This window comes from Anguilla rostrata, chromosome 7 (assembly GCF_018555375.3).
Source record: "Anguilla rostrata isolate EN2019 chromosome 7, ASM1855537v3, whole genome shotgun sequence".
Taxonomy (NCBI): domain Eukaryota; kingdom Metazoa; phylum Chordata; class Actinopteri; order Anguilliformes; family Anguillidae; genus Anguilla; species Anguilla rostrata.
The window spans coordinates 23664786-23680073 of NC_057939.1; the positions used below are offsets into that span (position 1 = coordinate 23664786).

A 15288-nucleotide genomic window follows, 5' to 3' on the forward strand; every position below is an offset into this window, starting at 1 on the left:
GAAATATTTTTTGTATATATTACACAGTTAAAAGCTTTGTGTTAAACTTAGAACATCTTACATTTTATTCTTCGAGATTTTGTCCCTCTTAGACTCATATAAGCTCATCAATTTTATTGTGTAATTTACTTAAGTGAAAGATTGACAGCTCGTGGTAACTGTGCCCATTAAGAGGGTTCTGAAGCATGTTTCTGCCATTTCTAATGACAGCCCCGTTTCCATAGCGATCGTGTGTGGGCGGTGCTGGTGGGAGTAGGCCTCGGTGAAGAGGCTCAGGTGTGCGTGTGAAGAAGCAGTTTTGGGCGTGAGCCCGAGCACGCCGGCAGGTGCGGTGAGTCACCCCGGTCCCAACCGCTCCGCTCGCGATTCGGCGACACACCGTGACCCCCGCGAGCTCGGGGAGGGGCGTGTCCCGCGACGGAGTGTTTACGCTCAGACGCAAAAGCACGTCCCGCTTGCCCTCCGGGAGATTTACTCAAAGGCGACGAAATGAATAATAGCGAGAATCGACCGCCGGAAGGCCTCTTCCGCTGCCGGGCGGCCTGGAAACCGTTTCCTTTCGCGCCCTCGCCCCGCCCCGCGCGTGTCGTTTTCCCCAACCTGCGCGCGTAGCCTAAACGTAAGGAGAGAGAGTCGGGGCGAGACTCCCCTTTTGACTTCAACAACACGAAGCCTTTCCATTTCGATCGCCATTACCGGGCCGAAACCCGTAGGTAAACACGGGCCGTTCTCTAGGTGGCGGGAGTGAAAACGTAACGTTACCCGCGCTGTCTCCGCCGCCGCGCGCGTTTGTTTATTTCTCCGTCCCGCCACCCCAGAAGCGCGTGAGGGCCGCGCGGACGCGAGAGCCTGCGAGCGGAAAGCGATCCGCCGCTACTGTTTGTTTTCGTGCTCTCAGACGGAGGGGACTGACAGACCGGTGCAGTCGCTTTGTGGTTCTAAGCTCCCTTAAGTATTATGTTGCCGGTGAGGAAGGAAAACAAGACATTCCTGGGATGCTCTCCTTCCCCCCGCGTTCCCTCCCCAAAGGAACGCCGGAGCCCCGCCCCGGGGGCATAGGTAACGGTGGTGGCGGCGGCGCTCCGAGCGGAACAGGACTGCACACGCCGCGTGCGCCGGCTGGCTGGCGGTAAAGAAAAGCCCTAAAAACACACCGTTCTGACCCTCACAAAGGCCAGACGGGCTCATCTTACCTTCCTGACTGAACAAAGATACTTTAAAAAAGACCCACCCAGACTTTTCTTTCTGTCTTCTTTCTTTCTTTCTTTCTTTCTTTTCACACCAATTCTTTACCCATTTAATTTCTTCTTTTTCTGTTTTTTATGCTGTCTTTTTGTTTGTTATAGCCTATTTATAGCCTATTTATTTTATGAAAGCATTCTGTACTTTAAAACGCAGCAGGACCGACTAATGGACTTGTGCTTTTAAGCCTGTTTAAAAATAGCCGCATAGTCCAAGGTCATTTCACCGCGGCCTTTTTCTGAATACATTTCAACTCGTTAGAATCTTTTAACATCATTTTTAGATACAAATAAATTAAGCGTGGATGTTTTATGAGCTGTACTGTAAGTTCTGTATAATAAATGAAAAAAAAAAGACCACACGATTTCCAGTCATGCATATTTTAATTTTTTCTTGGCTGTTTTTTTAATGAAATACAGAAATGACTTTAGAAAATGGTCTCTATTACAGGGGAGAGGGAGAGGAAAGAAAGAAACAGATGATGCGTTTTTTTTTTTTTTGCCTTTACGAGGGTACAGAGCTGCTGGGATTACAAAGGATCTTTTTCAGCGATTTTTATCACCTCAGGACAAAAATTCTTATTTGAATTATGTAAGGTTCTTCATTCTCGTGGAAGAAATGTGAGAAGAAAGAGGCAGCCCGGCCTGGGTCTGAGCGGCGTGCGGTATCACTGTCTACTCCGATCTCGCAGAACACGGGCTTTCCGAGCGCGCCGACCAACCGAATCAGTGGCTTTTCACACGAGCCGCGCGTGCGTACATGCACACGCGTGACGCTCACAGACAGCACGGTCGCGGGCACGGGCGCGAGGAAGAGCACAGGCTCACGTGCGCACGGACGCACGCGCAGATTTTAATACCCAGCAGCTGTGCAAATCAATTAGCGGAAGGTAAGAAATCTCAGGATGAGGGTCAAACATGCCATTTTATCCCGAGCAAGGTATCTCCCCTAAGACCTGGTGTGGGCCTAAATTCGGAATTTCTCGGGGTAGTTGTCTTAGCACAGTTTGAACGGATTCTGTGCTTTTTTAAAAATGACTTTAGGATTTCTAGTGGCAAAGTCCTTTTTAACATTTCTGCCTGTAGTGAAATCCTGTGTGGTGATGATGTTCTCTCTGATCCTGACAGCCCCTACAGAGAACCAGCTATTACTGTCCAGCTTTGATATAATAAATATGTGTTTGAGAGTAAGGGAGAGCAAATGTGTGTGTGTGTGCGTGCGTGCATGCGTGTGTGTCCTAGGTATATATGTGCTGCATATACTGTATATACCTAGCACACACACACACACACACACGTGTATATATATATATATATATATATATATATATATATATACGTATATATGTATCAAGTGAGCGATAAAGAGAGAGAGAGTTTTATGGCAAAAGTGAAGTATGGGCTTTGTGAGCATCGCCTGGCTAGATACTGGCTAACCTGGCTGTGCTCCCATTGCAACCGACAGCTGCGCTTCTTCACTTAATGTGAGACCGTTCCCAAAATTCAAAATAGTTTCCCCAAACTTCCCAATCCTGCATGAAGCAGAACAAATAGCATATAAGAAAATATATTCTGCAAATTTGGCAGAGAGAGAGAAAGAGAGAGGAGAGAGGGACTGTGTGTGTGCGTGTGTATGTGTGTAGTGTATATACAGGGCATTCCTTTGACACAGATTACAGACCTTTAGGGTAAAATTAGATAATGAATATAGAATTATGCTCTTAAAAGTGTCTGAACATGTGGAGTCCTGGTAATTATTCCAATCTAATTAGTGCTTAACAGTTGAATCATAGTTAATAATTATACGATGTATGTATTTGTTCTTTTTCCACCAACGGTACCTCGCTGACTTCATCTCTCCCTGGCTTTCTTTTGTCTGCCGGTCTCTCCACACCCAGCGTAAAGCAACACAAACAGGGAGACAGGGAGAGCCACATCAGCAATTCTTTCTTTTGGATATTCCTCAAAAAAGAAAAAAAGAAAAAAAGAACAAAAAAATAATAAATCAGCAAGTCCCTAGCTGCTCGGTGCCCCAGAGTGCTAATGCACGCTACGCGTTTCCCTAATGCGCGTTTGAGCCTGCCGCACGCACTTTGTTTTACGATCGTCCTTAGCGGGGGGAAGGTATCGCGTATGGATTTCCATTAATTACGGTCATCGTTATGTCTTCTCCCCGTTAGCCGGCGACCGCCGCTGATCAAAGTGTAAACACCGCGATTCATATCTAGCGGTAATGAAAACAGTGCCGGGGTGTCCGAAACGGACTGTTTACGCAGAGCACCTGGCTCCCGTCCTCCCTCGCCTCCTCCGAGCGCCCGCCGCTCGTCCCAGCTCGCCTCTCGAACGACGGAGCCCCGGAGCCGTCTTCATATATTTATTCATATTTTTTTTTTTTTTTTTTGTCGTTTTGAGAAAATCAGATCCCGCTGTTGTTTCCCAAACCCTGCTTGTACGTTGATGGCACATTACAGTCAACAAAAGGGCAACCTTAAAATTATTTTGAAAAAAAAACAAAAAAACAAGTCGAACATGCTTTCTTCTCCCCTTTTACACCCACACACACAAGCAAGAGCAGATAACACACAGACACACACACAGACAAGCATACACATGTGCACAGACACACACATACTCACACACTGTAAGAAAGCGTAAAGTATGGGGTATGGAGGACAAACATGTTATCGTGTCTTTTCATGAAGTCACACTGAAAGTCAGTCAACTGATGATTGCGAGTCCTTTGTGATGTCACAGAGGCTGTTTGCCGATTGGTAGATCGGCTCATCATTCCCAGATCCTGTTTATTCCACGGCAGCAGATTTTGTGCGGCCAAAGGTTTCAGTTTTTTTTCCCCCTAGTTCTGTCTTCTTCACACTTCTGTTCTCTGTCAGGACTTGGCCAGATTACGTGGGAGAGCAGCTAGGAGTTTTGAAATTCTGCAGACGTGGTTGCAAGAAGTAATCAGGGCGTGTGCGAGCGTTGTGGTGCTGAGAGGTGCTTATTAAAGTGTTTTTTGGGAGGTTTCTGTTCCCCTAAATTCCAAGACAGGGTCTGTGCTAAACTTTTTTTTAACACAACCACTACAGCAGTGGTTCCCAACCTCAGTCCTGGAGTACCCCTGTGTATGCTGGTTTTCATTCCAACCACAATTGCAATGCCAGAATTTTTCATTTTTCTTAATTGGGTGCTTTTAATGTTTAGTGTGATTATTAACCCACTTAAGCAACATCATGTCAACAATAGCCATAAACAATACAGTTCCCATGTTCATATTGTGCTTAATTGCAAACAATTATGTAGAAGAGGTAACAAACTTTTTGGACCAATTGGAAGACCAAGATTAATCAATAGACCCCTGAACATGTAGCGGAACATGTTTAATTTCCTGAAATGTATTGACACAATGCAGGTTTGGCTCGTTATCATTTGCTTTGTCTTTGAATTCTTCATTATCTTCCAGATGGTTAGTTTTAGTGGCCAGGTGTCCACACTTTGACCAATTAGAAGCCTATTGACTCACCTCAGTCTTTAATTTGATCCATTAAAAATAATTTACCTTTTAATGTAATTTTTTTGCAATGTAGCACAATAAGCACAGTATGGACATGGGGATTTTATTCTTCATGGACTGCTTAGTTATTTCTGACATAATGTGGTTGAAGATGGTAAATAATCCCTCTAAACACGAGGAGCACCTAATTAAGAAAAATCAACAACTAGTTACAATTCTGGAATTGCGTTTGTGATTGGAAGGAAAACCAGCATACACAGGGGTACTCCAGGACCGAGGTTGGGACCCACTGCTCTACAGGAGTATGCCCTGCCACCCTTCCTCTGGTTCTGTGTGATAGTTATGTAAAAGGGTGGAGGAAGACGCTGAGGTACTGTGCGCTTACTGGTAGTGATCGCGTCTGGAGGCCTGGTAGTGCCTGTGTGAGGAAAAGTCCTAAATAATTAATGCCCCTTTCGTCTTCTGATGCTGCATGCCAGCGGGAAAGCCTGGATGCTGGTCCCGGCTCTCCTCGCTGTGAAATAGCAGGTAGCGAATTTGGGATCTCGGACCACAGTTCTGCCGCAGTGATCACACCGTGATGCAACGTAACATTCCCCCGAATCTCGCGTGAAATTTCGAAAAATAAATTTAAAAATAAGCGAAAACGTTAAACTCAGACCGGTCTGAGCCGATGGACTCAGCAGTGTACTGAACGTTTTTACTCAGCCCCCTCTTCAAAATGATTAATTGCCTGCCTGCTCACGCCCTTCCCCACACGCACATGCACACACACACACGCACAGACACATGCACACACACACACACACTGACAATCCCTTAGGTCATCCGCAACCCACCAGAGAAAAAACTCCAGCAAGTCGTAAATGATCCGGCTTTCCTATTGTTGCTGTTGTTGCTGATTTTAAAAACATTTTAGCTGCAATTGTGTGTGTTTGCGTGAGCGTGTGCATGTGTGTATGTATGTGTGTCCATCTGCGGTGTGTATGTGTGTGTGTGCTTGTGTGTGTGTGTGTGTGTGTATGTGTGTGATATATTATATGAGATTGCAGCCATGTTGTAATAACAACATACATTTCCTGTCTTCCCCTTACTGTGAAATTCTTTTGGAAAGAGGAGTCAAAACCATTTCCACACTGTAGTTTGCCGACACTGTGCCTTATGGGTCGGGTCTTGGAGACAGAAAAATAAAATTTGTTTGGAGTTCTCATTTCAAGTCGATACTACCTATCTACTCTTTTATATGGGTGATTCTTTTTCTTGAGAAAAGAAATCAAGGTACCTATGGAACAAAACAACAAACAAACGATAAAACAAGTGGTTCAAGTCTTTTAATATTCTTCACAACAATGGCCAATTAAAGACACAAACAGGCTCTTCATTGTTCATTGTTCAGTTTTTTTTTTACACTATTAACTGTGATTGCCCACATAAAAGGCAAAAAACTGATAAAATAACAGACCGACAGTGGCAGAAACTCAATGCATTTAGGCATGTAGACATGGTCAAGACGATCTGCTGAAGCTCAAACCAAGCATCAGAATAGGGAAGAAAGGTTATTTAAGTGACTTTGAACGTGGCATGATTGTTGGTGCCAGATGGGCTGGTTTGAGTATTTCAGAAACTGCTGATCTACTGGGATTTTCATGCACAACCATCTCTAGGGTTTACAGAGAATGGTCCGAAAAAGAGAAAATATCCAGTGAGTGACAGTTCTCTGGGTGAAAATGCCTTGTTGATGGCAGAGGTCAGAGGAGAATAGCCAGACTGGTTCGAGCTGATAGAAAGGCAACAGTATCCCAACCACTCGTTACAGCAGCAGAAGACCAACCCGGTACTAGCAAGGTGTACCTAATAAAGTGGACGGTGAGTGTGTATATATATATATACGCACACACAAACAAAAGACACATGCAAGGAAATACCAACATAAAGTGTCTTAGTAAGGTGTTGGGTCACCACAAGCCACCAGAACAGCTTCAATGAGCCTTGGCATAGATTCTACATGTCTCTGGAACTCTACTGAAGGGATGAAACACCATTCTTCCAAAAGATATTCTCTCATTTGGTGCTTTGATGATGGTGGTGGAGAGTGCTGTCTACCACGTTGGTCCAGAATCTCCTATAGGTGTTCAGTTGAGTTGAGATCTGGTGACTGCGAAAGCCTATTCACATAATTTTCATACTCATCAAACCATTCAGTGATTCCTTGTGCCGAAGGAATGTGGGCATTGTCATCCTAGATACTGGACCACTACCATCAAGATATAAATTTTTCCTCATAGCATAAAGGAGATCACTCAGTATAATTTTGTATTGATTGCTGACACAGTCTAATCACGTCATGCATTGGCATTCTCAGTCACCTGAGGAAGGGTCGGTTTTCTGTTTTTCCTTACATATCGCAGTAATGCACAAGCATCACGGTCATCAAATGTGCGCTTTCTGACCCTATTTACTGATGTCTTTCCCATAGATTTTAATTCAGATGTCACTTTAGTCACTGTTCGTATTGAAAGACAAGCCAGTTGAGCAGTATTTGTGACTGAAGCTCTTGCCATTTGTGCCCCAATAATTAACCCTCTTTCAAAGTCACTTAGATCTTTTCCTCTTGCCACCTTGATCCAAAATCGAGGTCAACTAGCCCTTCTCAGCATTTTTATACATGCCACAGAGCATGGCTGGATGTTAATTGCTAAATTGTATCATGTGGTACACCTGTAGGAATGCATCTGCATTCATTATGTTTCTTCACTCGTTTATTCAGGTTTTTCCTTTAATTTGTCTGTATATATATATATATATATATATATATATATATACATATACACATATTCAGTCAAACAACACATTCTTGTAATCTTCATGAAAACATTTTCAAAAATAGATATAGCAAAAAGACAAAAAAATATATGTGTGCCAGGTGATTCAGCTGAATATGACGGTAAACATAAATTTAGCACTTGGGAAGCAATAAATGGCTGATATTGCTATGGTTATAGAGAGAATTCTCAACACAAGGCAGTCATTGTTGTGGCGATTGACGCTTTTTTTCAGCCAGGAGTGAGTGAATATCTTTATTAATGCCATTTTCTCGCTTGGATTGGAATTTGTAGCATTTCTGCCTGGCTTAAACTGGGGCAACCTTGGCTCAAGGTTGTGGAGAGGTTCCTCTGGAATCCAATCAGAAACCTGCATTCATTCTGCTTCTAGAACACTGTTTAAAGCATGTGCTGTGATGGCTTCTCTGCACTGTGTCCTACGTGGTTTTATTTTATCAAATCTAATGGATGCCTGGCAAATGTGAGAACATTTCCAAAAGAATAGCGCGTCAAAAGTATGCGCTGAGATTTTTTTCTTCGTGCTCTTTCTTTGTCGTTACCCTCCGCGAGCGCGCATGACTCCCTGTCTTGACACACGCGTGCGCTCACGCATACAAAAGCTGTCAGTCTGCGCAATTCTGTGGCCGTGCTCGTCTGTCATAAAAGTGATAATTAGAGATGCAAACGACTGACGGTTATCCTCCCTTACGTATTGTGTTCAAGGTGTCCCAGAAATCTCCTCGCAGTCTGAATCAACGTCACATTTATAGACCACAATAGGGACTATTATTAAGGCTTTAGAATGGTCTCTTTTACAGAGACCTATGAGACGATTTGAGTGGGCGGGGTTTGCCCGTGCTCTACTCATTTGCAGGGCACAAAAGGTTATTTCTGGGAGCGTCTCTGTGAGGACTGTCTGTTCGTCGAAACCGCCAGTGTGTGTCACAGCTTGCCCCGAACTCGAAAACTATCGCATCGCTATCTTTTCCACGGCTTGTGATGACGAGACAGGCACGCCGTTATTGGTTTACATATTCATATTTACCAGGAAAAAAAAAAAACAAAAAACAGAGGGCTTAACTGTCACATAGTCAGGTCTTCCAGCCGCAAGAGTTTCCCAATGACCAACAGTCCATTCTCCTAGCTCCTCGCGGAAACAGCATGGGCTTTGTGAATATTCTCAAAATGGCTTTTCGTTTCTCTGATAAGTAGCACTTGTAATCTACTTGAAGCACCGCTGTGAAAGATTAATAAGTACATGATACGTGTAACAAGTCTACATCTTTGCACCTCACCTAAGGGAGAAAAAGAAAAAAACTTTTGCTGCTTATGCAGATAAAAATGTTTTTTTTTAAAAGGTTAAAAAAAAAAGAATTTTTCTGGAAAATAGGTGGTTTTGGTGACAAACAGTCTAACTTTGAAGTTATCTCTGTTAAGAGAGTTCTAACGCATAATTTCGCAACCCCAGTAGCTCTGCGTTGCACAGGCTTGCAGACTGTCTATTTCCGAGAGCCAGAATGACTGTTGTGCTCTCCTTGTGATTTATTAGTTACTCAACACGCGCAATCTGCTTTTCCCGAACCTTAAAAGGCTTTTTTGTCATCTATTAAAGTCATCATCGCCTGCCTCTTTGCAGACTTCATGACCACATTGGATAGTCATAAGTTTTTCCTCTGTCCAGATTTGTCAGAATTCTTATTGGTTCACAAGGCCAGAAGTCCATGCAAAGTATGGTTTTGGCACAATTCAATCAGAATGACCTTTCTACATTTCATCTAATACAGATGTGGTAATAAAATGAAAAACAAACTATAACAAAGCAAGCCATTTGGGGGACACATCTCATCATCTAGGTATTCCCTCAATTTGGTTTTGCTTTTCACCTTTTGCTTCATAAATTCATACAGACCGAGATTGCTTTAATGAAGGCCTGTGCATATTCATGAGTGCTTATGAGCGGTTGGGGGTTTGAATATAAGCGTTGAAGCAGCTAAGAGTGTGGATTGATCCTCACACTCCAGTGATTGCTTTTTCAGTTTTGAAATTGGACACTAGTTCAAATCTTTCAGATGGTGTCTTTTTATTGATCCATCCAGGAGGGATTGTGTCATTGTATTGGTCAGCACATTTTCAAAAAATATCTATTGGTTAAAAAAAAGAATTTCACTTCCTGGGTTTTATTGCTGTTGTGTTTTGCCGCATATTTTAAGTTATTTTTTGTGCTCAGTGAAGAATATTTGAAATAATTACAGAAGTTTAGAACCTTTGTTCTTCACAATGGCTGTTATCTGGACATTCTGTGTTCATAGTCTAAAGACTAGCACTTCAAATCACTCCAAATCAGCTTGTACAGCGATGCTATGTCTCTATAGTTTCAAGTAGGCCACAGTACCCATCTTGAATGAGAGTAATTCTGTTCATGCCATTTGTCAGCCTAATACAGCCCAAAGTGTTTTAATCTTTGTGTGTTAAATGTGACTTCTGTGCAGAAAACATGCAGGGCTTTGAGAAAATACTTTACAATACACTCAAGCTTCCCATTTTTACTCTGGTATGTCTTGTATACACTTATCAGGGATACTAAGCCAAAGAAACAATACACCGTTACACACACACGCGCACACACACACACACACACGCATATACACACACACACACACGTGCACAGACACACACACGCACAGATGCACACACAAACACACGCAAGCAAGGAAATCGCTCAACAACCAATTAAGCTTAATTTAGGGATTCACGCGTGTCTGATGTACTCAGCACTTCACAGAACACCAATTTGACTCTGCATCCTTAGTCATGCTCAGTAGTAACATGCAATTTAACTACTTAATCGCAGAGTGCAGAGGTCCAATTTGAGGGGAATTCTCACTGTTAGGAAAATGAGGTTTGAAACCCAAGTTCTCTCACTGCACTGCAGTGTCTGTCAGAGAAACTGGTAAGCAGTCTTGTCAGCTCTAAGAAGTCAGCCACCTGCCTTAAGGGCTTTTACAACCTGCATATCTTAACTTTAATTGATCATCTTGGTAGAGTAAGGGCCTTCTTTAAGTCCTGCTAAGAAACGCACTGTCAGGCCCTCTCCACCCATGCCCGTGTTACTAAGCTAATTACTCTTTATTTTCAACAAAATTACAAAATCAAACAGTAACGTTATACCTTTTACCACTGCTGTAGGCCGATGTGGTGCAACTGCTTTTGTGAGATTACACAAACTAGTCATTGAGGTCTTCGGTGCTCAGTCTTGGAACTTGCTGACGTTATGCAAGGCGTCTAAGTGCAAGACAGGACGCGATTCTGGAAGCTGCTGTGGCCTGCTTTGGTCTTTCAGGCTGACTCATGTGCTTTCATGTTGTTATTTCACTTTGTTTTCCACCAAACTGTATCTCAAGCCCTTCACCTTTAGCTGATCTGAATTTTGTCAAAGTTTACTTTAAAGACAATGCTCGATTACCAAAGTTTGCACGTATCTTGCATGTTAAATGCTGGTTTGTAGCCAATGTCTAACACATTTACATTAACACATACTGTAAATAATTACTTTAGATAATTAATCACAATCATGTTCATGTGCAGGTAAGCATACGTTAGTATTTTAATTATGTTCCCACTTACATAAAACCATAGGCTGTCATTGTTCTGCATTAAACACGGATTAATACTGAGATGAACGCATAACGCTTTTTCTCCCGCGCAGTTCGAGTTGTTTGCTATAGTCTGTGAATTTTCTAACCTTTCTGCGATCAGAAGAAGCACTAATCCTAACCCCTCAAAAAAACTCCAATCTCATGTCCCCTAGCTCCTTTCCTCCACACTGTCTTTGTTCCCTTCAGCCGTCTGCAGACATATTTAAGAATACGGGCAGATCAAGGAGAGATTTGGAGAGAGCGGCTCTCGCCCCCCCCTTGATCGGATAATCACTCCTGCCTGCCTCGTCAGAGTCCCTGTGTTCCCACAGCCGGCTGATGGGCCTAATCAATGCTCAGAAACGGAGAGCAAAGGCTTCGCAAAATGGCCTCCCGGAATAAGCAGGCCTGTCGAGGCCCATTCCGGGGAGCTAGCCTTCGCTGAAAGCTTGCATGCTGAGCGGGGCTTTAATAGAGACGGGCACCTGGATCCGCTCACCTGGCGCTCGGCTGTCATTACCGGGCCTCGGAGAGATCGGGAGAGCAAACGCGCGGCTGTCTAAACCGCGCCTGTTTCGCACCGGGAAGGACTTATTGTTCATCTTCAGCCCGTCTCGCTTTGAAGTTCGCTGATCGAGTGTCTCTTCGCGCTTCGCGATATCGAGACGCTTCATTGGCCCCGTTTAATTTTGGCACCGTCGCTGCTTGAACGCATTACCTTCACGTGGAAAAACTGCTCTTCAGCACTTTGGTCCATCACAAACACATCATTATGAGAACTCTCTTGCTCCACTGCAGTATTCAATTAGAGGGAGAAGAAATGCATGATCTCCCTTGGTGGGGACCTAGCTTGCTGGCCAACAGACATGAGGTGCTGTAAATATCCCAGTGAGTCAGTCATTCTGGACATGGACAGTGCCAGAAAGTGTTTGAATTATTTTATTTTTACCTCAAAATGTGGCCTCCCGTTGCACATTATCACACTGTGTGTGTGTGATTGAGTGAAGATTACTATGGAATATATTATATTATCTCATTTATTATTTATTGATTTTTTTTCGGGGGGGCAGGGGGTGGGTGGTGGGGAGGTGCACTTCACACCCCCCCCCCCCCCCCAGTATACTGTAGTATAATTCCCTTTTAACATCAGAACCAAACTCAAAGGCAAATCTTCCATTTTTTTTATCCTTTAATGCTAATTTGGCCTATGCTTCGTGCCAACTGCCAGCGTTAACTACAAGTTTCGGCTAATTATGCTGGTTCCCCTCAAGCACATTTTAAAGCATACCCTAGACTCTCACTGTTACTGTATCAGTGGATGGTTCATGCTATTGGAATTTCTGAAATATTCTGGACTTTTCTCATGTTTTAAAATTGGTGAAGAGGATTGTGTATTTCATGGGATATTTTTTTGTGTACTCAGAAGCTTAACATCTCGTCAGACAGTTGAATAGTTCTGGTCAAAATGTAGCAGAAGGGATGGAGGAGTTAACTGGAATTTCCTGAAGAATTTATTATCCCCAAGAAATGTATGAATCCTCACCCCAGGCTGGTAGTTATTCAGAAGCTCCATTTCACCGTGGGGAACTTGAGTTTAGGATTGGGAGGGGTCTGTTGTGTGGGGGAATAAATCACATGCTATGTTTTAAACATGCCTTAAAGGGAAAGATTTTCTCTGAGAAACTTCAAATTGTTTGTGACATTCCGCCACAGAGAAATGAAAAACAAACCGAAAAAAAATAAAATCCACACTTGTGGCACTAGGAAGGGAAGCCACACTGCAGCAGAACAAAACAAACAGAGTATCACCCCAAAATGTTTCCGGATATTGCTCTTGTATTTGTCAGCGGAACTTGGGTAAGCACATCGCTTCACGGTTCGTCAGCTAATGCAATTCCGGAGCGACTCTGTGGGAGGTAAATTAAGCTGGCCCCAGGTGGGGGCGTGCACCTGCTGATTTCTGTTTTTTTTTTTTTTGTTGCGTAAATGACACACCCCTTTCCCAGGAGAGCGAGAGAGAGAGAGGTTGAGTCCAGACAAGTCAGACTTTGCATGGATGGGGTATACCCAGTTTGCATGCCTCTAGCTGCAGGCCGTTTGAATTCCTCAAATCGGCTTAGGAATTTGGCTTCACCGGATGCCGTGGCATCACCGTCAGATAAAATAAAACGGATGCACTCTCCGCCTGAGAGCTTTCTGAGGGAACACGGGATGTGGCGATACCGTTTGGCGGGGTGGGGGGGGGGGGGGGGGGGGGGGTTGTTGCAAAGGTGCAAAGTGTTTAGCCACCAGCCTCGATTCCTAGCTTCTCGCTCATTTGTAGCTCAGATCAATGCAGAACAACCTTGTGTGGATTGCACATCAAAACCACTTTGTCCTGTTGTCCTTGCTGAAATGTGACACCTGGTGCCCAGGTCCTCAGAAAGAGCACAATGGGGCCTTGCACTCGCTCCATTTCAAGTGTCATTCTGAGACAGCGAGGCTTTCTGTGCCACATCACAGAACTCTTTTTTTTTTCTGTTCAACACTCCCTTCAAGGAATTCTTTGAAAAGGAGGTCAAGCCGCAGTTTTATTAATACGTCTTTATTAATACACCTTAATATCTAAGAAGTAGAAGGCTGTCGAGCAAAAACATATTTTTGTTTGATAGCTCCCGTTTTGTGGGCTGCTGATATTGCTGATAGGTATTTTCATGGTTGTATGTGTGCACATTTTTACAATATGTCCATGTTTTTTTTTTTACTATGTGCACTCTATATGCGCATGCTTTTCACTACATGCGCACAGTATTTGCATACGTTTGAGACACATTTGTATGATTTCACAGACAGAGCTTTTGTATTTTTTTGGAGATAATGTGCAATTATTTTGCATATTGTACAAATATATAAGAGACAGCAGTGTACCAATAACTCATTTCTGACAGAATGAAGTCGTCTGTGCGATCGTGTGTAAGGCTCGGTTTAGCTGTACACGCAAGGTCCCTCTCAAAAATGACTCTCAGCCTCCGCCTCCCCCTCCCAAACCCTGACCACACACACGGCAACCATCCTTTACTGTAAACTGTCAGACAAAATGTCCAAACACGGAGGTGCGTGCCGATGAGGTTTGTTCATCTATCCCCCCCGGCACAATTTCGGCGGAAGGCCTGAAACCTGAAAAGAGTGATCTCGCAGCCTCGCGTAAAAGAACCACGGCGCTGGATCCAGAAGCACAGACACGGTTTCTTCAGCTGATTGTTTCTTTGCAGTTCAGTGTATCTGGCAAGATGCATCTCCTCTTCAAAGCACGTACAGGAGTAGTCTGTCAGGAGGGCAGACCGTGTTGTGTACATTTTAAAATATTAATTGTGCGAAAAGGAGGGACAAAAAAAAACTGGAGTGAAGAAATTGGGGTTGTGCATTCCTCATTTTTCACAGGGCTGAAAAAATAAGACCCGGACCAACACAAAATATTATTTCAAGTTTTTACCTTGCAGCAAGGTTGTGGTGAATAATGTTGTTGTAATGTTTTTATTTATTTATTTATTTTTTTTATTTTTTATTTTTTCATCAGTTGGCTTGCTGAGCAGACTTTTTGATACACTGTTCTTTACATTTAATTATTTAAATTCTGAATTTAAACAATTAGGCCAAGGCTAAAGATTTATCAGCTTATAAAAACATGAATTCTCAAAATCCACGATGCATGAGAAAAGGTACTGGAAGTAAGTTAGGCGGAATTTGTGTACATTTGGTTGATTTTGGGATTTTAGAAAGGTACTTTTTCCCCTGTTGTTCAAATTCGCTACGAAATCTTTCATTACATCCAATTTTGAGACTTTGTCTTGGCTGGAGTTGTGAAGTTGACGAAGTGTTGGTAAGCAGTGCACTGGCGTATGCTTTAATGCAGACTTCAAAAATGAATAAATCTGTGTATCACCATCTGGGAATATGTTGTTTTTTTGATAAAAAAATCTGTGAATTTGAGGTGTTGAAAAACGCAGGAACGCGGGGATTTAAATGGGGACGCGAGGCGGATCGGGCCGCCAACGTTTGCGCGCTTCGACCCTCGCGTGTTTACGGCGGGCTGGGTTCGC

At 43.3% G+C, this 15288-nt stretch overlaps 1 protein-coding gene across 3 annotated transcripts in view; it reads left to right on the top strand.

Moving 5' to 3' along the window:
• The window catches only part of pcdh7b (protocadherin 7b), a 138291-nt gene that overhangs the window by 19890 nt on the left and 103113 nt on the right, over positions 1-15288 (top strand). The gene's annotated exons all lie outside the window — the stretch shown is intronic.